The sequence below is a fragment of the Neopelma chrysocephalum genome, unplaced genomic scaffold (assembly GCF_003984885.1).
Source record: "Neopelma chrysocephalum unplaced genomic scaffold, ASM398488v2 Primary Assembly neopelma1_59, whole genome shotgun sequence".
Classification (NCBI taxonomy): domain Eukaryota; kingdom Metazoa; phylum Chordata; class Aves; order Passeriformes; family Pipridae; genus Neopelma; species Neopelma chrysocephalum.
The window spans coordinates 20,753,927-20,779,204 of record NW_020897714.1 but is presented as its reverse complement, the minus strand read 5'-3'; the positions used below and the strand labels follow the sequence as shown (position 1 = coordinate 20,779,204).

The 25,278-nt window shown below is 42.4% G+C and overlaps 1 protein-coding gene across 2 annotated transcripts in view; it reads right to left on the bottom strand.

Annotated features, from left to right (window-relative positions):
• The window catches only part of SYN3 (synapsin III), a 203,671-nt gene extending 178,665 nt beyond the window's left edge, over positions 1-25,006 (bottom strand). The window contains exons 1-2 of one of the 2 annotated variants that reach the window (XM_027680377.1): positions 24,848-25,006; positions 19,100-19,239 (exon numbers count right to left, since the gene is read on the bottom strand). The gene's annotated coding sequence lies outside the window, so the exon portion shown is untranslated. Of the gene's footprint in view, positions 1-19,099; positions 19,240-19,573; positions 19,614-24,847 lie in introns of those variants that run through there. The other variant, XM_027680378.1, reaches the window with a different exon arrangement.
• Positions 25,007-25,278: the final 272 nt, after the last annotated feature.

Here is a 25,278-nt window from a genome sequence, read left to right as displayed (position 1 = left end):
AAGCAGGGCTCTGAACTTAAGGAATCCTAAATTCAAATAGAGTGTAAATAATAAATAGTAGAAAAATCCCTATACATATTTTGATGAAGTGCAGTGGCAGCTTCAAACTACTCATTTCAGTGCCTTCTGCTCTCTGTACTTAAAATTAGACTCTCAGCCAGTGCATGCTGGTGGTTGGTTGCTAGATACTAGCAGGCTATCTGATTTTGCAAGTTCACTTGTAGGATTTTTGCAGGTACTCAAAACTAGAAGTTTGGCTGTCTAATCTTCACATATTTTTCCCTCTCTTGTTTTTTTTTAAGAAGAAAGATCTCTCATTCCACTCATCACTTCAAGTGAGAAAATCAACACTGTGAAATGTATTTGACTCTTCTTCCTTTACCATAGTATGATGGTTTTTTTTTTACTGAGAATACTAAGTATTTCAGCAGTTAAATAATCTCACAGTTTAAAGAATTTTTCACCTTTAGGCACATCCCAGAAAACAGATTTCCACAGTAATTTCCCAAGAAATTTTTATCTGCTGAGACAGCGTTTGAGTCTTGTTTGGTGAGATTTAGGGGAAAAACAAAAGAAAATTATTGCTGGTAAAACAGATATGTTTTTCAAGACATACACATCTGCAGTAATGAAAATAAGAGTTGTCCCATACATTAACTGAAATGAGTCACATGCACTCTTGGTATCATTGTTTAAATCATTCCCTAACCCCATCAAGTCTTTTTGAATGACCTCCTACAAATACTGGAGCTCCTTGGCTTCACGCAGTTTGGTCTCCCTTACTGTTCATGATCTTGTCCCAAACTCTGATTGCCTCCTCATGGCAGAAAACTGTCTTTTCCCAGCTGGCCCAGGAGAGCTCAGTGTCTGTGAATCTCCATCCTGGAGCTGTGGGTAAGAGCTCATGGAGCAACCAAATAGCTGTCTTATAATAAGCTCTTATTTATTGTCATGTATAGGGATTTACAAAGCTTTACAGATGAAGGATTCGGACCTGCCCATGTCTGTCCCCCTTGTAGCCCCCAAATCTTTAGGGACGCTCAGATGAGCCTACATGCAAATAATCAAGCTGCAAAGAACCCCTTGGCACATGTGCCCCAAATCTCGTCATCCATCACCACCCCAACCCCATGGGCACAGGATCCATCTGGAGCAGAGGGCTCCCTGCTGAAGCTGCTGACATCGGCTTATTAGAGTAATTTTTCTTTTGATTTCTCAACCCTGGCAGTGCAAGTCCTCTGACTTTGCTGGAGCCTGGAGGTAGTCTTTTCCCAGGGCATAGCTCAGGAAATCTTTAATGACTTCCTGCCACATTTACAGTCGATAACATATCTTGAGGCATTGTGCTGACTTCCCGCCTGGTCCTGGCACGCCCGGTGACTGCACAACATCAGCGAACACACACACCAGTAAGCACTTTGGTAGCACTGACTTGTTTTTGCAGCCCTCGTTCCAAAAAGAAGGTAACAGATAGTATCCATGAGTTATGAGCTACCTGCTCACCTCATATATACACCCACACAGCACTTGGCCTATCCGTGTCCTACCACAGTAACTGCGAGTGCCAGCACAGAGCCGTCCTCTGTTTCCTGTCCAGGATGATCCTAGTGGTAGAGCCTACAGGGGTTTTGGGGGATTTATACACTACAGACTGGGTAAAAATGTGCTGCGCTGTCCTCTGCTCAGGAAACTGTGTGTTCTACCTTGCTTGACACAAATAAGCAAAATCCCCTCACTCAAATGACAGTCCACTCAAGAGTAGGTCCAGTCTGGGTTAAGAGGAACATCCCAGAGATCTGTCTACTGTCAGAAGGGATCCAAATGAGTATCCCATTACTGCGTACAGCAATTACGTATGCTTTCTTCTAGGACCTTGGTGTTAACTGGCCAAACATGGGATATAAGTTCGATACTGGTCTTGGGAGAAGCATCTTTACACAAGATGCCTGCTCCTTGCACGCTTTGCACTGCATCGCAGAGCTGCTGGTTCCTGCTGTGGCAGCTCTCAGCCACGGGAGGGAACCTAGCCCCAGCCGTACAGGCTGGACCAGGCTCTTTTCACAAGCCTTGGGACAGGGTCCATCAGGACTTGCATGCTTGTGAAGGTGCGTATCCCACACTGCCAAGTGCTTGCATGGCTGCTTTCTCCTCTGTGAGACTTGCACCCTGCAAATGAACAGGGGTATCTTGCAAAGCATCAGCCAGTAAAGCTAAGGGCAAATATCTTTGCTCTGCCCTGCACTGAGGGAAGAAGGGCATGGAGGCATGTGGCATAGGGTGCACCAAGGTTGGGTAGGGTCAGAGTACTCTGTGATGTGCCTGGAAGACACACAGGTTTCCTCTGCAACCAGGCTTCCCAAATTGTGACCAGTGCTCACACTAAACAATATATCATACTTATTGCAAGGCTACGATCACTCTCCTTTTGGACTCTTTCAAACAGCAATATTTACAGTGACCCATCATTTTTTTTCCAATAGGGATTTAGTAGTGGAAGATGTTGCCCAAGAGAGACTGGGAGCTGGCAAAATTCTCTTGTCTAGAGAATCTGGGACATTGCACTTAGTCTGGCCTTTCCCTCTGCCGGCTGGCACTGCCTCCACTAGCTGCTAAGACTGGGCTGCATGCTGTTGGCTTGGGAAGGAAGGAGAGAAAACCTAAGCAACTGATGTCATAAGGAAATCTCCCTCTGGCAAAGTACGCAGAGGCTAAATTCAAACAGCATGACAGTGCTGCAGCAGAGAGTAACACCTGGCTCCACTCTGGGGTTCCTGTCAGGATCTTCAAATTTAAGTATCTCAGAGTGATGGCATAGACTGTCCTCCTTTCATTACATACATTTTTCTAATGATCTGAGTAATGTAATTAAAAGAGATTTTATTTTTTTTTAAATGAGGTTATTGGTGGCTTTGCTGTATTGATTTGTCAATTGCTATTAGTACTGCCACAGAGGAGATCTTTTCTGCAGTGGGAGCAGTGTAACCCGCCAGCAGTTTATGCTGCTCTGATTACTGGAATACCTCATGGCCTGCTTCTGCATCCTGCACACTTGCTGTTATTTAACTTTCAGCAGTAGGCATTTTCATACAGGCACAGACTGAGTGGGTTAGGACCTAGTTTTCCTACTGCTTGAAACTCCCCTTGGACTTCCTGAAGGCTCAGCACGTCGGGCCAAATCTGGCTCTGTGCAGCTCTCATCCACTGCATCCACCCAGTGCACATAAAGAACCTACCCTAGCAAGCGAGTGGGGCTGTAACTTCAACAAAGCCAGGAGCCTACAACTCCATCAGAAACAAGACAGATCTGCTAAGTTGTATTTTAACACTCCAGAGCCACAGGTAGGAGAGGTGCTGGCTCTACATCATCAAGTTGTACCTTGCTTGTGTACACCAGTGTCTTCCTATGCATCACATGGAGATACATCACCTATGTAATGGCTGTGCCAGGCACAAACTTACCCACAGGAAGGTAGCCCCCTGCACAGCTGGAATACAGCCCATGGGCTGATTCCAGGCAAGGCAACAGTTCTTGGGAGTTCCTCTAGTTGCAATACAAGCAGCTGCTTCTTACCATGCAGGAATAATCTGCTGCTGTGTTAAACAGATGCTCCTGAAAGCTAGCTGGGAAAACAGGGCATCTGGGCTGTGAAGCTGCAGGATGGGGATCTGGGCTATGCTTCAGAATGGGGGAATAATAAACGAGGCATAGCACAATGAATGAGTCCTAAGGAAAGGGAGCAGGCAAGAAAGAGAGTGAGAGGAGGAGAAGAGGAGAAGGCATAAGCAGAAAGGGAGGAACTAAGCAGGAATTGGTTTAACCAGGAGACAGTGCAGGATCACAGAAATCCTAACAATGTGAGCACCGCCAGGAATCAAAAGGAAACAATGTCAGCAACTAAATGAAGCAAGAGTAAGGTCAATTAGAGTTGACCTTGAAAACAACAGCAAAGAGGCTGGCACCATCAGCCACTTACACTCAGTTAAACTTCCTGGCTGATATTTTTGGAAGAGCAAGGGAGGATATGCAATCTACTCACTTAGCACATTGACAGCAGCCAGGCACCTACCTGCTTTCTCTCAAGGATATTGTCCATGAAGATACAAGTTATCTCAGAAAACCTGTTGACATGTGTTGGAAAACAAGAACAAAATGTTCACTTAAACCTCTTGTCGGGTTACTTTCTGATGTGCGGTAGCATCCAGAGGGAACCAAACTCAACTGGTTCATAGCTGATAGCTGTTAACCACGCTTAGATTTCCCTCGAGCTTGTTATCTTATGCTGTTAGGTAATGAACTGACATGACTATGCCAGCTGGTGTCTGATTACTGCTCTTGACAGCCTCAACAGAGCAATGCTGGGGGTGGCAAGATGGAAAACCAACATGGGAAGATTATCCTCCCACCTCACCATAAGGGACTGCACACTTATTTCTGCCCCATGGTGGATGGTAAGGTGAGGGGATGCTCCTCACCTGGCAACAACCATTGACTGATACCTCTCACATATATTTTGTGGATAGTCTTCAGCATACCTTCAAGTTTTAAGACATTCCCATGGGTCCCTTTCTGCCTTAAGGCATATTGGCACAATGTGGGAGTCAACTTCTGTGGAGGGACAGCAGTGTTAGGGAGCTCTAAATCCAGCTGGATGGCTTTCTTCTTACAGTTTATTTTTATAAAGTGTATTTTCCACATTTCTAGTATATTTTGAAAAAGGGGAAAGGAAGAGATTATTTATTATTGTCAAGCTTTCAGTGTTTCACCTTGAATGGCTTCAGCATTTCCAAGCTTGCCATAGCCTAGCATTTCTTCGGAAGAACTGAAAGTAGAATAAAACAAGTAGTTCTGAAAGTAATTAGAATTCATGTAAGATATTTACCTCATTTGCCACAGTTCTGGACTCAAGAGGCTCACATGTTTAAACATTTCTTGGTATTTTTCAGCATCAGCTGAAATTCCATAAATTGGGAAATTACAACAACATGGTTTAGCAAAAACAAAAGGAAAAGGATACCCCACCAAATACTACACATTTTTTTAAACCTGAAGCATATACAAAAAGCATAAGAGTTGGAAAGACTGTAAGTCATCCAAAAGAAGAGAGGAAAACAGAGTTTCTATGCTGGTATTCAGTTTGCTGGGAGCTTTCCTAAGCATCAGCAACACAATACAGCTCCAGTGTAGACACTGGTTTAAATTTTCCAGAGCATGTAAAACTCCATGCAAATTCCACCTAAAATCAGAGGGGTTTATGCATCCCAGTGCCACATACACGTCTGAAAGTCATGTATCTACTGTGACTGACACCAGCAGAGTCATACTGTATCTTTTGGTTTCCAGAAGTCAAGACCCTGCAGCTGGAGGAGATGCCAGGGCAGGGGAGCAGGAACAGCATGCCATGAGGACAATGATGCTGTCCAGGGCCTGAGTATCCTGCTATGTGTTAGACGGTTTCTTGCCAGAATCATAGAATCACAGAATTGCCTGGGTTGGAGACAATTTTGAAGATCATCTAGTTCCAACTTCCCTGTGCACAGGGACACCTTTCAATAGACCAGGCTGCTCAGAGCTCCACCCAGTCTGGCCTCGAGCACTTCCAGGAGTGGGACATCACCAGCTTCTTGAGCAGCATGTTTCAGTGCCTCACTAACCTCATAGTAAAGAATTTTTTCCTAATATCTAATCTAAACCTACTCTCTTTTAGTTTTTGTAAACATATGCTCTTTCAGAATTCCATTTGCTTCCTAAATTCTTTATTACCTTTCACTGCAGCAGTGATTTCCTTTGGAACTGTGTTCTTTAAGGATTTTTTCAAAAAGTCAGTGTCTTGTGCGTTCAGTTTCTCTATTTAGAGAGATTGTCAGAGATGGCAGGATGTTTCTTTGTCAGAAGCAAATCACTTCACAATGTTCAACATGCTTCATTAAGCCCCTGATTCATATAAAGGTGCAACGATTCCATTGTCTTATTGCTGCATTCCTGTAGACCTATAAAAAAAAATCCTCTCATCTTGCTTGGGTGGCTATTTAACCACAAGTCTAGGCTTCAAAAATCTTATTTGTATTTTCAGTTTGCAAAGCTCTCAGTGCTTTCTGTATAGCAGTTTCATGATAGGGGTTTGCTTTATCTCCTGAAGATAATGGGTGTGCACATAGCAAACTGAGTGCAAATGGAACCATTTCCCAAGAGCTACACCCTGCACAGAAAATGAGTCAGTGTGTTTCCTCTGTTGCCTATTATTTTGTAATGACAAGTGAGAAAAAGAAGATGGGGTAAAAAAAATCTAAAATGACAAAATATCGCTGTAAGATGATCAGACTTTCAAGTAGATTGCATGAAAAATAGTGAAAAATTTTCTAGTGAAAAATAAATCTGAATATTATGGTAATACTCTCTGGCTTTAATATCCCCCAGAACAAATCATGATGTGCTACTTCTTGGAAACAATATATTATTTCCTCATTTTATTCTTGCTTTGGAAATCCTGTTGACACCTAATAGCTGCGGTGTTCTCTCAGTGGTAATATCCCCTTGTTAATGAGCTTATGGAGGCCTTTTGTAGCCTGTCTCTGTTCAGTATCAATACTTGCTTATCAGCAAAGCCAGACCCAGCTCAACTGGAGCAGGCAGTATGGGGAAAGAAATCCTGTGCTAATCCTTGAATACTATAGAGCCATCTCCATCTGAAAGTCAGTTGAGTTGGCATAGTCTCCAACTCTTATTTCCCAAGAGTATTGTGGTCATTCCCACTGCAAGCAATAGTGACACTAATGCTTCCATTAAGGCTAATACTTACACACTTACACTTACTCCTCACCATTATAGTAGAGAAAAGCAGGAGCCAGCAGTACAAACCTGAGAATTTGTAGAGATAAATGCTTTGCATATTAAGTAGATGAAGCTGTAAGAAGGAAGGCTCTGAAGCCCCCGTCTCTTTCCTTCCCAAGCTTGGATTTGATGCAGTTCATGTTGTGTGTTGTAAGACACACTCTGAGTTTCCTGCAGCAACCATAAAAGTCCAGATTTCATGGTGATAAGAGTGAAACTGGCACCAGACATGCCATTAATAGAGCAGGGATTTCCTTCAGCTGAGAGATATGCTGCTTTGAAGAGTGCTGATCTGAATAAAATCAAGAAGCTGGGTGTATTTAATATGTAGGGCCTGCCAATATGCATTAGGGCTCATCCAGATAAGAGATGCCTGAGGGACTGACAACTCACAGGGTCTCAGAGGAAACTACAGCAGCTTGCCCAGTGCTAATGGAGCTCCTGTCTTGATTATGATCACATACTCTTCTTCATTCCTATGCCATTTTCTTTCTACTGTATTTCAGTTCTGCCACAATAGGCTGGTTATTCAAAATGCAGGCAAACAAAATATTTTATTACTACAGAGTGAACTAGACATGTTGAGGGAAAAAAAGTGCTATGGGCTGTGAAAGGGAAGAAACAATTCACTAAGAGATTATAATATACATAAAATAGATAATTATCAATTAACTGATGACCATAAGAAGGATTTTCTGTTTGGAACACAAATTGTATTACTTTTGATATAAGAAAAAAATCAATTGCATAACTCCAAATAACAAATCTTCAAACAGGACTTCATAATTCCTGCAATGCTTCAATGCTTCTAATTCATTTTAAGATGTCACAAAAATTCCATTTCTTTTCCAAATGTTTTATGCTTCTGGGGGGTAAAAAGTTTTCCTTCAAGTCTTCTAAACCATCTGTAGTGCTAGTATATTCCATCTAAGTTTTGCTGCCATTTGCACCCACTTCTATTCTCCCTCTTGCATAATTTTCTGCCTGTTTGCCTATCCATTCTTTGTACTGAAGCTGGATGGTGTAGAAACTCTCCACAATTGGCTCCAGACACCAGAAACTATGTTTAGGCAAAAAGCACCAGAAAATATGAGTGTGGGAACCAGATTAGATTCTGGACCCAGACAAAGTTCTGAGAGATCAGGCTAATGGGCTGGGCCCAGGGATGGAAATAAAGCACAATATGATTTTAACAGAATCTTCTGTTATCAGCTTGGGGGATGGTAACTCAGTATCAGTGCCTTGGTTTCCTCAGTTAAGAAGACAAGCTTTCTTTTTCAGAGTGCAGAGAAATTGCAAGGCTCGGCTCACACACCTCCATGCTGCCCAGCATGAGCAGCTTTAAGAGCTCTGGTTCCCCTGCTGATCAATAGCAGAATTACAAAGCTTTTAAGGGTTACAAAATTGGTCAGCCTTATTTAAGAATCCAACCACCAAATCTTTCAAGGGCTGGCAAATATGTAGCCACCATGACTGGGGGGGGAAATAAGGTTTCTTGAAGGAAAAGAATGTGTCGCTTAGAACTATTTTGTAACACAGAACATAAAGGACGAATCTGCACAGCTATTGTGGGTTCTCCTTTTCCTATTCTTTCTGAACTTCTTTCACAAGGAAAGAAGAGAAGGAAGGGGAAGAGGGGAAGAGAGAGCATGTAGCAGCTCTGCAGCTGGACAGCCCAAGCAGGACACTGTGGGAGGAACTCAAGCCACGCACGTTGACGTGAGCTCCTTCAGGGTCACACACAAATATGGTGTGACTAACTGGTTACAAAGAGCGCGAGCATTGCAGCAGGCAGAACAGAAACAGAAACATCCTACAAACCACACACTGAAGTTATCTGAGAGCCACACTGGGGCCTCCCTTTCTACTTTGTCCTGACTAGCAGGAGAGGTATATATACATATATTTATGTATAATTATATGATGATACAACTAATGATAAAAGCAGCATTGCAAAGTATTTCTATTCCACTCTGGGACATCTGCATTTTTCAGAGCTAAGTGGTGCTGTCCCATATGACTGAAGCTTTCTGAAAAAAGCCACTTTTACTGTGGATATGTATTTACAGAAAAAAAAGAGTAGACTGCAAGAGTAGCTGAAGAATCCAAACCAGACTCCTTACAGCTCTGAGTAACAGCTAGAGTGCTGCCTGGCTTTGCTAGGTTTATTTTCAGATCTTGCCCAGTCTGAGTGCCTGTGCCCCTAGGATCATAAAGGCCAGAAGATTTAAAACTTTCTGGCCACCTGATAACAACTGCATTGCTTTGTCATCACTATGCAGGCACAGAACTGGTTAAAAAACCAAACCAAACCAAACCAAACCAAAGAACAAACCCCAGAGCACAATCCTTAGCTTCAGTATTTCAGAGACCAGCATGGATGACAAGGTGTTAACTACAGCTGGCTAAGGGAGTGTGTTTATTCCCTGCAGCTTTGCAGAAAGCTATGCACTCACCCTGGCCTCCCCCTGTTAAGATGATGAGCCAAATTCTGCCTGTGCTTACACTTGCGTATCTTTTCCACAGGCTGGAGCTGAAGGGCAGAGCTGATGTTCCTGCATGTTGCAGTACAGCAGTCAGTTCACTAAAACACACAGAACATTCTTCTTTATTTCAAGACTGTATACAAACAAAATCGATCTTATGGGTTTTGTGGATAGAAGGAGTGGTTCCTTTCTCTATGTTTTTTTTTTCTTATGGTCTTTTTACTTTGAACAAGTCACTAACTACATAAATAAAGCATGAAAAGGGTAAATTGGGTCAAGTCCGAGAGAGACTGAGATGTGCAGTGATATAAATGCAGATTGCAGATATGTTCAATAACATACAAAGTAAGTACAGCAACTACAAAAATTTTAAATTGTCTACCTGAAAACCACATTACTTTTTAATATGGAAGAATATAGAGAGTTCTCAGCTCAACTGAGTACTGCTAATGTCACTGGACTCCTGTTTCAGAGCTCATCACTGAAGAAACTGTTGTTGATACCCAGAAGGTGTTAATTATGTAAGAAAGTAGTGTATGAATGGTCTTTTATAAATAAACCACGTTAGACACAACAACCTCTGTCCCCTTCCCTATCTGTTTCAATTCAAAAGCAGTAACCAAACATGACTCAGTGATGGGTTGAGAATATCTGGTATCATCACTGAACTTCATCAAAGTGTTGAATCACCTTCACGTTTTGGTGATAGGCCCTGCACATCCACATGTATTTTCCTAAGAGGTGCAGGAACAACCCTAGTTAAATCACTTCATATGGGAATCCAAACGTAAAACCAGGGCAAGAGAGGATCGTTTTGTGAGCATGAATATTGTACACAGCATGATAACAAATATATAGAAGTCCTTCACTATTATCAGCTTAATCACTTGCTCTTGTCTTGCTTCAGCTCTCCATCATTAGTATCTCATTTCTGAAAGAGGATAATTGCTTTGGATCTCTTCAATTAGTACTGAAGCACTGCAGAGCACTTCTAAAAAATCAAATGGATTTGAAGACTAGGATCATTGAGCTTGGCCTCCCAGTAGTGCAGCTTCCGTAGTTTCTTCCAGCTCCTCCTGTCATGAGTTTATCATTTCTGCTGGAAAAAACAACTCCAAGGCTAGTTTGTAAATACTCACCAGTTGGTCCAAATCAGTCTGGATCTAAGCCATAGCCACTGCAGCAAGAGCAAAGCAGCAGCTCCCCAAATGCCTGAGTGAAGAAAACAGTGATTCCTCCCAACTTCAGCAAGGACTGCATGAGCACATGATACCCCGATCCAAAGACACTTGCTTAAGCATCCCAGGAGAGCTCAGATGTTCATCTGTAAACCAGAAGCTCTCTCCTGGGCAGCTAGATCTTGAGCAGCAGCTGCTGACAGTGCATCATCTGCAGAGCTAGTCAGTGTCTGGCAGCAGTCCCTACCTGAGCTGATTTTTCAGTTTGTGCTGCCCTGAAAGTTGAACAAGAAACATTGCCAAGTGATGCAAGGGATGGCATCTGGTTTGTCAGCCTTGGTCCTGCCCTCCCTCTGCCTGTTCATCACTGGCCCTCATAGCAGAGCTCATCCCCTAGGGTTGCTGCCAGCCTTGGCCCACTAAGCTTTCTTTGCTAGCAAGCAGCAGTGAGGTTGCTGATCAAAATGTTGGTCTTGCTGGCATCTCCATGCAATCATAGCACCTGTTTGATGCTCCTTAATACTAATGAAGGAGCAGCAGGAACCTTTTGGCAAGAGAAACTGCTGGAAAACCTAGTTAGAAACTGAGTATTCCCAGCTAGTAAGTATACTGCTCTGCGTTAGCAAAGGCAAGTGAGTTTTGCCAAGAGGAAATGCAGAACCTGTTGTTAGTTTAAATGGACACCCTGGTTGTATTTTGAGCTTCAGAAATGCTCTTCAGAGGCTCACAAAGATTTGTGGCTGATGATTATTGGACAGGGACCTGAGCAATCTGACCTAGTGGAAAGTGGCCCTTCCTGTGGTAGGATTGGGAAGTGGGGGTGGAAATAGATAATCCTAAAGTCCCTTTCAACTCAACCCATTCTATGATTCTATTCTTATTTCACCTCCCCCATCAGCTGCTAGCCCTGACCATACCATGAAACAGGCATGTGCTATGCTGTCTTTAAAAAATCAGAGTTTTCCTTACCTGTCCATAGCCTTTGATGCTCTATCACTAGGCATAAAAACATGCATTTAGGAGATTAGACAACTAAAGAGTCTGTTCATTCTTCACCACCTATTCTGCTCTTGGAAAATATACTGGTCTTGCACCATTGTATGAAGGTAACCAGCTATTGCTTCTATTTGTCCAAGGTGCAGTAGGCTCTGGAGAAAGTTGCAGTTGTAGGTGCCTCACTAAGAATTAAACTCTGTTGGTGTTTTTTGTGTTTTGAAGCCAGAGGACAACTACCTCAGAACTACCTCAGGCTCTTCAGCAGATCCCGACCATCCAACAACCAGATGGAGAGAAGGGCAGACTAACAGAGGAGGAGCTGAAGGTGTAGGTTCTTCTTAACAGAAGGACCAAGATCTTTTCAGCCATAGCTCTATGGGAGGAATGGGAGGAATTACAGTGCAGGAAGACATATGGAGCTGAAGTAAGCATTTTTATGCCTGTAAGAGTAGATTGAAGACCAGACTGTTCATTTCAAAGAAATCTGGCCACTTCAACTTTTTTTTCTCCAAAATAGCACAATAAGTATTCTAAAATTTCTTGTAAATTTCATTTCAAATATCCCATTCATTCACAGGCTTTCTTTTTCAAACAAATTTTCAAAGATGGCATTTACAGAGCCTGTCTTACACCTGATGAGCTGTAGTCTTACAGTAGAGAGATGCTGCACTGATATATTGCCGGCTGACTACTTCTAACAGTCGGGTTGAAGGAGCGTTATGAGGTTCAACTATCACAAGTTCACAGTATGTTGCTGTTATTATTTATTCCAGTCAACCAAAGACAGCCACAGAACTTTTCTGTCCAAAAGATGAAATGCCTCAGCAATGCAGAAACACGTCTTATATCCTCCTCTGATTGTTGCATTATTTTTAATGGAACATTTACCAAACTCCAATATTGCTTGCAAGTTAGCAGAACAGATCATAAAACCTCGCAATGCTACTTATCTAACTGGCAACTACCTCAGAAAGCAGGTAGTCAATTCCTTCCCTTCTAGCTCAATCAAAATTCTCATCAACTTCAAAGGGATTCTTACTGAAATAAAAGAAGTTTGGGGGTCTGACTTCAGTGGGAGGCAGATGATCTTGGACAGCTGGCATGACTTTTGCAGGAAATGTCAGACTGTACAAGGTCTGTGTCTGCCCTGGCTGACTAAAGGCACTGTCCTGCTCTTTCTGTGGGTCATACCTAAGGAGGGGACAGTCTGACCCTGGGGCTCAGCGAAAGAGGTGGCATTTTCTTTCAACACAGAAGCATGACATATAAAGCCAGAGGCCCATGAACTGTGACCAAGAGTCAGAGACATCAAAGAATCTTCTTGGGAAAAGCCTTCCCACACATTAATAGGAATTGTCAGCTCTAGCTCTTGACAGGCGTCATCCTCTCCTATGCCTTGTGTTTCTTAGGAGCTGGTGCCTTGAATGGCCTCAAGAAACTCTCATACACTAAACTGGCCCTGTGGGGAACAGCGTGGGAAGCCCTGACTGAAAGGCTCTGCTGAATTATTAAGGTTGCCCAGAGTAAACCAAGGTAACCTAATATGAATTCCTGTCAACTTCTTTCAGTTTTATTATAAAGCAGCACCCCCCCTACCTCGCCTACTCCTCTCTTTTCTGTCAAAAGAAACTTCACAAGGCTGCCGGAGTAAGAAAGCCTGCCCAAAAGATTAACTAAATACACCCAGGCCTATTTTAAATAGAAGCATCAAGCTAAATACAGCAGCCTTGAGCTGCTGGAGAGAGCACAGTGTTTCATCCAACCCAACTTGCCAAAGTGCAATCAATGCTTTAGCAACTAGAAAGGGAAATACAGGCACTGAGTCTCATCTTTAAGCAGCAAAACAAAATCTTTGGGGCTAAAAAAGGAATAAATGCTTCCTAACTTGTCACATTATTTGGTTTTGTCAAGCCCACTTCAGAGAACAGCTATGTGCCAAGGGTGTTTCCCTGCCCACATGCTGAGTCCACAGCCTCTGGCAGCTAACTGTGATGGGCACAGCGCATGAGCAGTGTGTGTGGTGACATAGGGACAGAAACACACAGTTCCATCACCTCTGGAACCATGTGATCATTCTTTATGTTGAATTTCCATTTTATTTTTCCACTGCTCTAGAGTGGTGGTTCTAAACAACTGTGCTGTGCTGGTAAGTTGAGTGAGAAAACTCCTGGTTTTCTTGACTTCTTTCTCTGAGAAGGATCTGTATTTTCTAGTAGCTTCCTCTGGAGTTTGTCAGCTTGTTCTGCAGAATCAAGAAAAAGTGTTTCTGCAGCCAAGAAGGTCTTTGACATGTTCCTGGGCTGTGATGCACTACAGGGCTGTTCAGCCTTACTCTAAACTCAGTAAAGTACAGATAAAAGTGGGGGAGAAAGGTGATAGCATAACGGATGTGTTCATTGTATTATACAAAAGAAGACAACCATACAGGGCCAAGATACACTATATTAAAAAATAACACCTTTTACCTAAAAAGGGAGTGTTACTCCATTTTTAAACAACAGATTTTAAAGGTCTGAATCATCTTAGAGCTGAATCTTCTGCTGCTTTTTTGATTTTGCTTTTCTAATAGCTCTGTGTTAATATGCTTGTGTTTATGAACTTAATTTAGTGGTGGTGAAAGCCCATCAGTACTTCTAGATTTAAAGTATTTTGCATTGGCTACATAAGAGATATGATGTAAACATTTCTGGCTGTTTTTTTCCACCAAGTTTGGAAAAAGCTGAGTTGCATACTAGTGGGACTTTCTCCATTCACTTGGAAGGCAATCAGTGTAACTGCTTATTTTACTCCAAATAATGCAAAGGGCTTTAGCTATCACTTTTACTAAAAAGTGACTTACAGTATCCTTTTTTAAATGGCTCTGTGGTTCCAAAGGTCTAGAACCAGCAAGTTAAAAAACTATATCCTTCTGTGTTTGTGCCATTGTCAACTAAAATGAAATTGTAAACTAAAATGTAGGGCTTGGGGTAGCACAATTTTACATTCAAGGGAGCTCAACAAATAACCATGATGACCTTGCAGAAGACACTGGTTGCCATATTTTAAAAGAAGTTGGTATGTGTATGTTTGTTCCTTTGTATGAGATGAAATAAGGAAGCCAATGTTTTTCCATGGTTCCCAGTTGAAATATACAGGGAAGAAGTGCTGGCTCTGGCGCATGCTGAGTGCAGGAAATGAATTGGCCAAACCTCATAAAGTTTGGCAAACCCAAAACTTTCTTCTTCAAAAAAATAGGCACAGCCCTCTCTCTTACTTTGTACAGCTCTTCACCAGGCTCTCCGGTCCTACCACTTTCCTCTCTATAACATGGACTCTGACGTCTTTTTCCAATGCATAGGAAAATAACACTGTTGGTGTTCTTCAGACTGGAGTACAGTACAGCATAGCAGTTGTCTGCCTTGTTCATAGCCCAGTCTGATAGTTTACAGCAAAATTTAATGTGCCTTTAAAAACTACTGCAGTTACTCTCTCAGAAGATATTTGAAGGCAATATTCCTGGTTTCAGGAAGCCTAGAAAGGGGTCTTTCGTATTCCATCCAATCCACTTTTTTCTCCCACCCTCTGCCATGCCAGCCCATCACAGGCTATCCTGGGAAGGAGACAATCTTTTTCTGCCCTTCATGTCATTCTGGTGGCAATGCAGAATTCACCCCTTTGCAATGGAGGGCTGCCACCAGGATAAAAGATCATTTCCACCCAAGGGCCACATCACAGACTCTTCCTCCTACTTTTCCAAGGCCATCTCATTATTTTTTTCCCCTTTATGAGCAAGGTCTAAATTGCAAGCACATGCCCTAGGCACCCTTTCCTGTGGCTAGTATAATCTGCTAAGGGCATCAAAGTCACACAGCACCCTTGCTTCAGCATTTGATCTGCCCAGACACAGTAGGATTGTTCCTCATTAAACAGACAATAGATGAGTATCTGGAACATGATAGCCATTAATATAGACATCATTAGTTCTACATAATCACTTAATTTTCCTTGATATCTGTATTATAAATATATATGAGTCTACAGTACTGGACTGGTAAATGATCTGCTACAATTGCTAATCAAATCTCTGCTATTTGTCAGCATTCAAAAAAGCTCCTTGACATTTTCAAATCTCTGGATGGGGTAGGAGAATACCACAGCAGACCACAAAGGATGAGAAGAAGTGAAAAATTATCCAGAATGGAGAGAGGGCATGGCTTCCCCACTGCTTAAACAGAAAGGAAACCATTTCATCCCATAAGTAAAAGGCACATCTAAAATTGGGAGGTTTCCAATTCGTCTCACCAGGCTGTTTGAAAACTTATGATCCAGGGCTTTGTACACCTCTGGGGACACAAGCCAGCCAAAACCACAGAGGCCTGAGGGGAGAAGAACAACCTGGGGTGAGTGAGGGGGAGGGCAAAGAAGTGATGTTGTTTGACAGAAAATGCTCTTACAAGAGCTCTGAAAATGCCCTGGGTGGTTTGTTTGACATTTGGAGTTATCAGTTTCGCCTACCAATAGATTATCAGATCCAGTTGCTGCAACTTTATCAGCTATTAATTGCATCTGGGCCAGGGAAGCTTTTTGTTATGCCCATCTGGGAATTCTAGTCTTATTTGCTTAGCTATTAAAGATGTAGGAATGGGATTTTTAGCCTAAAAATGTCAAAAAAGTATTAAATATCCTAGAGTATCTACTGAAAAACCTGACACTGGAGAATTTTCAGATTGACTCAGAAGTGATCCTACACTAGTATAGACAGAGCCACATCCTTTGAGGGGAGAACACCACAATACAACACACCAGCCTCCGTGCAATAAAAAACAAACTCAATTCTTCTTTTTTTTTTAAGGGGGATGAAAATGTTTTTTTCTTGCTGGAAAGTGCAATGTAAATGACATAAATAAAACAATTATTTTAAAATAATGAAAGCAAAAATCCTTATTACAGAGTAGTTATGAAACTTAGGGGCACTCAAATCCCATAAGAGCACTTGCTCACACATGACATGTCACCATCCCCCCCCCCCAAAAAAAAAGAAAAAAATGGTACCCTTTCTGAGGGAGGAAGGGTGATACAGAGGATGCAGTGGCTAGTTTGTTGTAATTAGTGTTAACATCAATAAGGAGCACAAGTTTTGCATCCCATCGCGCCTCTCATTACTAGAGTACATAACCTCCTAACCTCCACCCAAGAAAATGATATCATTGCATGAATTAATCATCTGGACAATTAATGGCAAAAAGCGACCTCAGGTTTCCAGCACAGTGTCTGGCACCAGTGAATTGGCAATGACGTAACCTTCCCTGGGAATACGCTGGCGTTTTGCCTGTTCCGAGCCTCACTGTTGACTCTGAGGGCAGAAGCAAACAATGTAGTCACCCAACCGGCAATAACCACTGCAAGCGAACACCAGCCTACTGCTGCTGCAAAGTCGGAGGGATGCTTATCCTTCCAACTCCCTGGGTACCTCTCCCAAGGAAGATGCATACCCCAAAACCGGCAAGTGTGAACGATTTCCTCTGTTGTGCAGAGAGATGGACTCTCCAAGTGTGCTGAGTATCTGCCCACTTTTTAGAAGGGAGAACCTCCTGCTCTGCCACCTGGGAGCTCTGCAGCCTTTTGGAGTGCGTGAATAAGCAAGTTATTTAACTATTCCTCTGTTTCTGGGGCAGAGGGAAAGAAGTTTATTATGCTGGGGAGTTTATTTTCAAACAGCCAGACTTGCTTTGCTTCATTTCTTAGCTCACCCTGTTGCTGTTAGTGCTTTGAAAGCTGGAGTCAAACTCAACTATGATCATGTTAGGATTAGAAAGGCATGAGAAATCAAGATACAAAAACCCCCTAGCTTACAGTATGTACCCTCTCTTAGATCTGTTTTTCAGTCAGTTATTTCCGGTGGCATGAGGAAAGCCTGCATCTATCTTACAGAATCTGCAGCACGTTCCCTTTTTTTATCACCAAATACAAATATCCTCTATAAGGTGGAGCATTTTTGTATCTGTACCAGGTGAGTGTCCCTGCAATCTCAGTTGGGACATGTGTACAAGCTGTGAGGCAGAGGGGGTCAGACTCAGTAGGCCACTCCCATCAGCACATCCCAGAGACCTCAGAGGATTTCTTGGGCAGAGTGTAGACATGAGCATGGAGGTGCTGTCTGATGGGAATAGCAGTCATTCTCCCCACCTTCAGGCCACGAAGGAAAACCAGAGAAAAGAAAGAACTTTGGGTAGAAAAAAGTTGACGCCTGATAAAAGAAATTTCATGTCAGGGAGGAAGAAGAACTTTTTTTGGCAAACAGGTTTGGTTAATCCAAGATAAGCCATTTTGTTGCTTTTCCATGTGGGGCTTTCTCTTTCACTGCTCTTTTTGAAGGGAGCCTCTGGTTATTGCTTTCTGAGCAAGCAGAAAAAGCGTATCTCCCTCAACACTCATCATAAGAATTAGTTTCCAACAGAGATGAGGAGCATCACAGCATTCCACAGGTGATCAACATCTTTTTCTCAACACCATTTTCCTCTGAATCCTGGCTTGAAAACAATGAGGTGGTAAAAACATACGAGAAGCAGCTAAAGCTGTTAATGCCTTATAGTGAGCTGTGTTCCCTGCTCCAGTTAGTGACCAGACTAAGATTACCCACTTCAGGACAGCCCTGTCTTAAAGGCTTGCAAAGATGTAAGCTGAAGAAGTGTGATTATAACATCATCCTTTCAAACAACTTTCCCTGTCTACATGGCTTAATGCCACTTGCCACATTTGTAATTCATCTTCCCCCACCTGCCCTGTCTGTTCAGCAGTCACTTGTTACCAGAGCAAAGGCAGTGAACCAAAAGGAAAGGCAGAGGCTAATTTGCTTGATGTGGTCCTGTTCTTCCAGATAACAATTTGTGGACTCTAACCTTATCCTCAGAGCTGCTCACCTTTTCTTTGCATCATTAAATGGGAAACAGCAAGTCTGTGGAAACAACTATCACTCTAGCAGCAGGCACATAGGACAGTTTGAGCATCGATTTCTCTAACCGGTCAGATAACCTGTCCCAATTCCACCACATCCACTCCCCTTTACTTTCCAGGTGTATCTGGCTCAGCAGATAGGATTAATCCACTTTCGTACTCACTTGCACTCTCCATGTTAGAGAATCTGATTACACAGATTGCCTGCAATTTATCTCCACCTGTGATGACTAATGCTCCAGTCTGACCTCCTCTTTCCCATTTTAACATCTCACTGCAGATCCTATACGTACACAAACAGATGCACACACACTTGCTCTGTTTTGTTTGCAAACAGCTTACTAAGAGCCTCGGCATCTCCATTTCCAATCAAACCAGAAAGCACTACTGTTTTCCCCGTTCTACTCATGAGGTGATTTCTCCCTTTTGTCTCCTCTCATTACATTTATACTGCTTAGGCTTCATACATTGCTGCTGGATCCACATAAACCCCAGGGATCTCTGTACAGACACACACAGTGAACATGCAATGTTATATACCCCTGCAGCACACATAAAGACAAAGGCACATGCTACACACACTAAGCAAGTGCCACCACACACATTCCTGCTCCCTCCAAACCTTACAGGAAAAAATTGCCTGCAGAGTGCTTTCCTATAAACAAAAAGAGCCTTACCTTTCCTTATTCTGCTAATCCAGGGGCCCTGAACCGATCCGCTTTCCCTCCTGCACACAAGCTGCCAGTCCCTCCTGCTTCACATTCACAGCACACCAGCAGGATTCACCGTCATCCCATTCTGCTGGATCCTTATCGCCCTATTGGCCAAAGCCAGACAGTAAATTCAATTAGGCTCCTCCTTATAACTATATTATCACAGGAACAGGAATGAATAATTTAGTAAAACAACAAGGGTGTGCAGGCTCCAGTGTCACAGACTTCACCCCGACTGTCAGGATTTTATCAAATAGAGGCAGATAAAGAAACCAGAATCTATCTGTCACTCCTGAAAAGGAGACCTTAGATTACCCACTTGTATTTCCCATTCCATCCTTCTTGTCCTCCTCCCCCTTAGCCATGGCATTGCCTTTATATTGTTGTACTTCCATTCCCATCCCACAACACAGTATTTCCCTGGTGAATGGTCATTACCATCTCAGTGGATGCAGAGATTTCTCTCCAGGCAAAGCGATACTGCAGCGCATCAAACACTTTGCCTGTTCCCTGAATGCAACCTATGAGAAAAGAATGAAACCGTTCTGCAGAAGGGAGTGAGGAGACAAGCAGATCACAAGGCAAAGGGGGAGTCTGCCTTGTATCTCACAATATCTTCTGTTCAGCAAGTGCGCTGTCAGTCCATCAGTTCAGACACCCACAGGATGCAAGCACATGGTTCCTGAAGGAGGAAGGTTCATAGATGCACTGCCCAGGGACTGTGATTTCACCTGCTTGCTGTGGGAGTTTGAATCCCCACATCAAAAAAAATGCACCAAAGCAGCAATTTTCCCCCAGACCAAACGACTGAAGCATTCTGGCTTTTCTTTTTTTCTGACCAGAAACCCGTAGTGACAAGTACCCACACATATATTTCTTAAGAATTAGTTTTCCCAAAATGAACACTGCTCTTTTTCCTCAGGTGATTCCCTTAACAAGGTCACTTCTATCTAAGTCAAGCCTCTGGCCACTTCATTTGCCTGAAGAGTTTTACTGTTACGGGACAAATATTAGAAGTGGAGGAGCTCAGTGGGACAACCCATCCCACCCCTAAACAGACCAAGAAGCCAAATCTTTTTAATGACCATTCACAGCAATATTGAGAGCTATTGCTAATACATGTTTGTGTGCACAGTATTGACTAACAACTGTACCATACCATTGTAACTAAAAAATAAATAAACAGGTTGAGCTGCTGTTCTTCCTCCCTTATAGGAAGGAGCTTGTGCCCCTTAGAGTCCAAGAACATAATGAAGAGAGGTTCAAATTTGCACTAAAGCCCAAACTCCTTCAAGCAGCTCCTACACCAGCTCTCAGTTTGGCTCATCTCCCAGGTCTGGGGGCTGATTAGACTCCATCTGCCTCTAGAGGCAGTGGGGACACCAGGTCGAAGTCAAGCCCAAGAACCAGCAAAGCTACGAAGGCAGACCACTGGTGATGGATCAGAAGTTTTCCTAAAGGCAACGTCTTTCTTTAGGCACTGCCTTCACATTTAAATACTGGTAGAAAGCTGGGACAATGCACAGGGATTGCCACCTTCTAAATTGCTCAATTTCTAAATAACTCAGCCCCAATGTAGGATGGAGCCATGCTGCCTTCCCTGGGAGAATAGGGCACAGGAACAGTGGATGCTTTTGCCTTTCTCACCAAGTTCAAGGTGCTAAGGGGAGAAAAAGTGAGAACCTCGACCAAGTTTTTGTCTTTGTTACGTATTTCTTTGCCATAGAAAGGGACAAAACTGCCCTCTTGCTCCTGAAGATGCTTCACTTTTGAAGAATGGCAGCTGCTCTTTTCCTCCTCCTCTTTCCCTTGCAGCCATCTAAACTTTTAAGAGCTTTTGTGTTAAAGGAAACCCTGAATTATGCACTTGGTGATAGCTTCAGAGCAATTAAATTAAGCCATGTGGCAAGTTGCCCAATGTCACTACCAAAGCTCAGGATGTTTTAGCATCATTTATTAAGGAGCTTTTACATGATGCTTACTTAAACCACAAAAAGAGAGCAAATTAGGCTGTTGCCATGACAACTTGAGAATCTGCTCAAAATTCAGAAGATGCTGGGGAGGGAGGAGAGCTCTTCAGTGGAGATCTTCACATCATGAATATGGCCCTTGGTTATCAAATCCCTTTCAAGTTAATTCCTAGCATCAAAGCCTCCCTAACAAAGGCTTTAATAATCAGGAGTAAAGCTTGGCTAAAGAAGGAACAAACCAGCTCTGCCAGCCCTAATGTGAAATTCATTCTGGTGAGAGTCGCTCAGCTGAGAGGTCCACAGAGGTCCACAGAGCAGTCACAGAGATGGCAGCGCTAGTACGTGAACACACATGAGGCAGGGTGGAAGAAGTGGCAGGGTCTTCACTGTGGACAGACACTGAATAGAGAGGTAGATCCTGACTCTGTGCTACAGTAAAGATGAATGGCAACTTCCACAGGGTAGAGGGAGAGAAGGAAGCAGGGCCCTAGGCACTGCTGGTGGAAACCCTCTGGAAGTTGGAATAAGCTGAGCAAAGTCTTCTGCCAACCACAAGAAATGAATTAAAGTAAATAAGAGAACAAAATGGCAACACAAAAAGCAGGATCAGTGGTGTCAGAAGAAGCTGACGAACCAAGCAAATGGAAGACAGGCTACTACAGTTCTTCTGCAGGAATCAAACCCTTGGTGGGATTGTTGAATATTTTGCATCAGAGTTGTTTTTTTGTGTAATTTTATTTTTCTTTTAGCTGAACATCTTTTCTGTTGAAAGCCTTCTAAAAAAATCTCTATTTTAATAGAAATTTCTCAGTCAAGTCTTTTGGTTCTCAATCGCATTAGCTGAGGTATTTTTGGCTGAAAACAAAGAATGTTTCTTTGGAAAAATTCCAGAAAGCTTTGTAGATTTCATAGAAGATCTCTCCTTCCTCATAATTATTTTTGATCAAATAATTTATTGCCAGTGGAAGTTTTGCTGTTCTCCTTTGAAATAAAGGCATAAAACCCTTTTGGACGGTAGGAACAATAAGTGGGACCATATCCAAAATTAGGGAAAATTAAGCACCCAGGCAAATGGAATAAACTGTGAAAGTTTCTCCCCCTCCCTCTGCATCCCCAAGTGAGAGGAACTGTGGTTAGTAATGAAAACAAGAAGCAATTGAAAAACTTAAGGAGAGATAAATGATTGTATTGTTGTGAGTGTTATATTCCAAGTAGGATACTTGCCAAGGCAAAAGGATACATGTGATAGGGATCCAAAAGTTCAAGAAATGATGAAAAAAACCCTGCTAATAAAAACTATGCATTTTCAAGATATAAGTACTCTCATATCTGATGCTCTCATATCTGATGTCCTGTTCATCTTTTGAGTCCCAAGATTGATTGTCAATCTGCTTTACTTGGGATGTTGTGGCAATGTTTCAACACCTTGAGTTGTAAGTGTTGATCTTTTGATGTAGTTTTTCTCCTAGTGCCTGGGTACCATATTTATAGGTTGCTAATAGTGTCCAACATCAGGTTGATTGTAACTGAACATAAAGCAAGGCTTTAATTTGTTATCTACTTGCAAATGAGACTGGTTATTTCTTTTCATGCCCCCTCCCTGTAATTTTGCCAGAGCCTTTCAAAAAAACGCTAGCTAATCACATTGTAGCAGCAGGAGTAGATAAGGCTGCACACAGCCAAGTAGGCTTATTTTGGATCCACAATACATGGCGGAGACAAGAGATTGAAGTGAGCTTTTTTTCCATATTATGACACCCTCTTTAACAGCTGTCAGTTTGGCAAACATGCTCCTGAGATGGCGTAACAGCAGGAGAGGCATTCAAGGGTCAGGTTCCGCAGAAATAAGTTTGAGGAATCTGAGGAATAAAGGACAGGGTGATAGAGAGGTGAAGAATAGAGCAATGCATAGCAGAACAGGAATGAGCTCTTTAGAAGTATCTGGGATGCTATTTTCTGAAGTGGACTGCATTTGGGACAAGCTGCATTTTACCTAGTCAGACTGAGGCATTTTATCCTGGGTCTTCAATGCTACTGCATATATGTGTGGGGGTCTCTATGAAAAGCATATTACCATCCCACTGAAAACATGCATTTGTGTCCCAGACGTTCTTAATTAAAATAATTTTTAATTCTTCAACAATAGTGACTTATTTAAATAAACTTTTCAAGAATTTCTAGCTATCATATCCTAAGCCAGGAAAAGAAAAACATTTTTTCTACTGGCGTTCTTTACTTACTTCAGTAAGTGAAAGTGAGGAGTGGCTGAGGGAGCTGGAGTTGTTTAGCCTGGAGAAAAGAAGGCTCAGGGAAGACCTTATAGCTCTACCACTACCTAAAAGGAAGTTGTAGCAAGGAGGGGTATGGTCTCTTCTCACATGTAACAAGTGACAAGAGAAAATGGGGTAGGGGAAGTTTAGATTGGATATTAGGAAAAAATTTCTTCATTGAAAGGATTGTCATGCATTGGAACAGGCTACCTAAGGAAGTGATCAAGTTACCTTCCCTGGAGGTACTTACAAGAAATGTATATATGGTGCTTAGGGATATATTCTAGTGGTGGACTTGGCAGTGTTAGGTTAATGTTTGAAATCAATCTTAGAGGTCTTTTCCAACCCAAATGACTCTATGATTCTACAGTTCAGTAACACTTTTCTATAATTAGTTTGTTCGTTGCAGTGACTTCGAGCTATCTCAAACACAACAGAAATATGAGGCCTTAAGTAGTCTTGTTTTATCCCACTATGCCATTCTAACAGAAGAAAATGCAAATATCATTTTTTCCCATGGGGCTCCTTGAGTGACAACCTATGTAATAGCAATAAACTTTCAAAATACAAGCACATTACTTTTTCACCAGATCCCACGCCATATTTTGCATAGCACTGTTTCAAGGCTCTGGAAGTTTTCAAGGCAAAAATAGTGCTCTTGTTTATTGATAGGACAGGTTTCCTCCTCCCAAAGGTTAGAAAAGAGAGAGACCTACCCTAAGTCCATGTCAGCATAGGCAATATCCCAATGGTTACGGCACTGATTTAGGATGTAGGAAATAGAGGGCCCAAACCTGAACAAAGCAAACAGGGTACTCACCTCTGGGTCCTCGCCAGGGCAGAGAGTAATGACACCAAGATTTTATCAGCTATTTAGAAGAGAGACTACTGTTATATCTCCTACAGAAGTTATTCTACTGTACAGAGACTCCTGCAACATTGGGCCATAAGCTGAATGGATGAGCAATGGCCTAGATGCTCATCAGAAAGTAAGATTCATTTCGGTAGTTTGTAACTCACAGAGCACAGCTTTGACTTCTTTCCCTCACATCCCTGTTGCCTCTAAGATTATTTTCATCCAAACAACAAATCCTACACTGGACATATTTAACTGGAGATGGAAACTTCCACTTTTTTTGTTTCTTTCCTTTCTTGAATTAGAACAACCTACATCATCTTCCAGAGTTTCTAGCCATTTGACAATTGGGGAAAACATCACATACAAAATCTGAGGCTAAACATTGTGTTCAGAAGGGACAGCTGAACTGAACTTTTCTTTGGCTTCCTTTAAGCCAAGGGGCACTGGTCAATCACACAGGGTAGCTAACACAACACAGGTCAGCTTTGTGCACTGATCAAATCTCTTCTCTTACCTGACTTATTCTGTCTGGAGAAGAATAGTTCTGCCACTGCCGAAGGATTCATTTTAGAGTGAAACTCACATAAAATTAAAGCAGAATCATGATTCTCACCTTTGGCAGACAATCATTTAAAAAGGGCCAATGCAGATGACCTATTGCAATTGAGTAGCTCAAGAGAATCAAGAGCTGATTTGGCCAATTGGCTTGCTACAGAAAATCTGCTTCTTCAGATGCCTCCATGCTCTCACATTCTTCTCCGCCTCCTCCTCCTCCCTCCCTTGGTTGCCAGGCAACTACAAAAAGGACCAGAGAGCATGCTGGTGGAAACCACTTTGTAGGATGCTGCATGGGTTCATTTCAGGTTTTTTTTCCCTAGGAAATGATCAAGGGCAAAGTGGCCTTAGCTTTGGAGGCAACATCTCACTGTGAAACATTTCTTTGCATGAACATGGGTTATGGGGCAAGTGATGTATATCCATAATAACCAAAATAGATGCCTTCAGAGACTCCGAGCTTGCTTCTGATCGTTTTCTGTGGCTCAA